General features: G+C 31.9%; 1 long non-coding RNA gene across 1 annotated transcript; it reads right to left on the reverse strand.

Annotated features, from left to right (window-relative positions):
- Positions 1-948: 948 nt before the first annotated feature.
- On the reverse strand, positions 949-2,255 carry LOC138122089 (uncharacterized). The gene is made up of 2 exons (XR_011156343.1): positions 2,024-2,255; positions 949-1,965 (listed from the first exon to the last, which is right to left on the reverse strand). It is a non-coding gene; the product is annotated as an uncharacterized lncRNA (long non-coding RNA).
- Between the last annotated feature and the right edge of the window lie 253 nt (positions 2,256-2,508).

Genomic DNA, 2,508 nt, shown 5'->3' on the forward strand with positions numbered 1-2,508 from the left:
CACTTTTTTATTATACCTGAATCATAATCCCTGTTTTTGACACTAAAATGCGTGCGAAAAAGGGCCTTTAAAACACTAAAGTTTTAAGGGTTGCTTAGGTAACAACAAATTCACCTACATTTTGAATAATGATAAATAGACATTTATACACAATTTATGATAGCAACGAAACAACAACAATTGACCATTTCTATATCAGCGATTAATTTATTTCGGAAAAGGTATTTCAATTTACTTTTTTTGCTATAATTTTGAGATTGTAGTGCAAGTATAATAAAAAATAGTGTATGATACACGTTTATAAGGGCCTTTAAAGCACTTGCGACGTTAAAAGCACTCCGCTACGCGTCGTGCTCTTAAACTCGTCGCGCGTGCTTTAAAGGCTTCCTTATAAACTTGTATCATAATATACTATTCCTAACTTATTGCACAAATAGCTATTTTCAAACAGAAAACAAATATCCACGTTAACTTTGGAAATGTATTGTGGGTTGCATTTTTAATTCCGTCGGGCTCATTATCACTCGTGAAATACCCTGTATATCTTTATTACTTGTCACAGCCAAAATTTTTAGGACAAAAATTCCATTTCTTCTTAAGATATAATTTCACATCTATAAACGAATTACCACAAAAAAATAAGGAGAATAAAGTTTTATAAAGTACATAATATGATAACAAATACTGTGGAAAAAGTGTTTTTCAGACGAAGACCGATCAGTGTGAAGTGTTAAAGGAGGATTATTTTGATTTTTTTTCACAAATGTAGTATGTAATTGTTTTTATATTAGGCTAGAAACCTACAGGGTCTCTATAAATGATTGTCGGGTCCAGCCAGCCATGGAAACTTGTCAAATTTTGAATGTGCCGCTTTGTTGGGCAAATAATGAATGTCATATTTTCAGGTTAGGTTGTTGGCTTTTAACCAGAGACAAGTTTCAACTGTGCTTTACTCTTGCTAACATTAATGTATTTATTATTTAATATCAACACCAACAGGGGAACAATTATTGCCCCCATCGTACCGCCACACACTGTACAGGAATTGGTATGAGAACAAATCCAAACAGATAAATATTGAGAACACCTTGTCCCTGTATACCACAATACAATACTTGATACTGCCTTTTTGTCTGCTTTAGTGCTTTCACATTTCTTGTTTTATGCTAGTGGTACATACGACCTAGACTGAATTGTCGAATATGGTATTGACTCCCATTTTTTCTTCCAATATAAATAACAGTGTTTTTCATAACAAATAAGTCTTACTGGTTTTTCAATAAAATCAAATATATTCAACAACATAATTTACAAGACTAAATAACGATAACAAATAGGTATTTTTTTATAAAATAGATTGATGATGTCCCATTAACTTCTAAACACTTGACAATTCTTCATTTATTTTCAAAAATATTTTGCAGCATTTCTTAGTTAAGGGTACAGCAACACTGCTATCCACAGTTCCACACACCAATTTTCAAAACATGTAAAGGAGTCTCTACAAATTGGTGTGGATTCTCAGCACTCCAAATTATGAAATTGAGGTGATTTTCAAACTGAATACATTATTAAACACAGCTTTGATAATCTACAGGTTGGAGTTCTTGTACAACACTAATTTTATAAAGATGCAGTTGTAGCCTATTTTTAATGATTTTGTGACAAGTGCATCGTGGTACACCAGATTGTTGAGATAAACAGGCTATGGATATCTGTAGTCTTTTCCACCATTTCTTTCAAATTCTCGAGTATTTCATCAGATACTGGTGGTCGTCCTAATGATTTACCCTTGCTAATTGTTCTGATTGTTAAAAATCTGTTCACAATGTTGTTCAGATATTTTGATGGAATTCATTTTTACAAACAGATAATTCCCCATTACTAAACCTTACATTTCGAAAGTAAAAAACAACAATGAACGTGTTCTGTTCAACAGAATAAACCATTTTAAAGAAAATAAAGCTAAAATAAAACATAAAACATTAAAGCATAACCTCACAAATTTTGCCAGTGTATTTACCTCTAAAAGCGGACGTACTTGCAATTTTGATTGAAAAATACAGATTTTTGGTGTATATTAACTGTGATTAACTGCCATAAAACGAATATAAGGAACCAAAACTCGACTGACAAGCGCAAACGAAACGTCACTCACTAATGTCAGAAGTGACCGTGAAAACGAACTAGAATTTGGCATCGGTTTCAAAAAAGCGGAACAGTAAATTTTTTTTCCAAGGCTGGCTTGACCAGACAATCATTTATAGAGACCCTGTATTTACAATTACAATTTGAAAATAGGAGATATAATTTTTTAGCACTTAAATGTATCTTAAAATCTATTCACATAACATTGTTATTAAATTATGTAGTTTTGTCATTGTTTCTGAGATGACTGATATGAGTTACATTTTTATCAAATAAATATTTTGAAATAAGTGTCCTAGCGTATACCGAGTGATCAAAAAAAAATTGTTTTCGCACACCTTACCCAATCGCAAGGTGAAG

Source organism: Tenebrio molitor, chromosome 1, assembly GCF_963966145.1.
Source record: "Tenebrio molitor chromosome 1, icTenMoli1.1, whole genome shotgun sequence".
In the NCBI taxonomy this organism is placed as follows: Eukaryota; Metazoa; Arthropoda; class Insecta; order Coleoptera; family Tenebrionidae; genus Tenebrio; species Tenebrio molitor.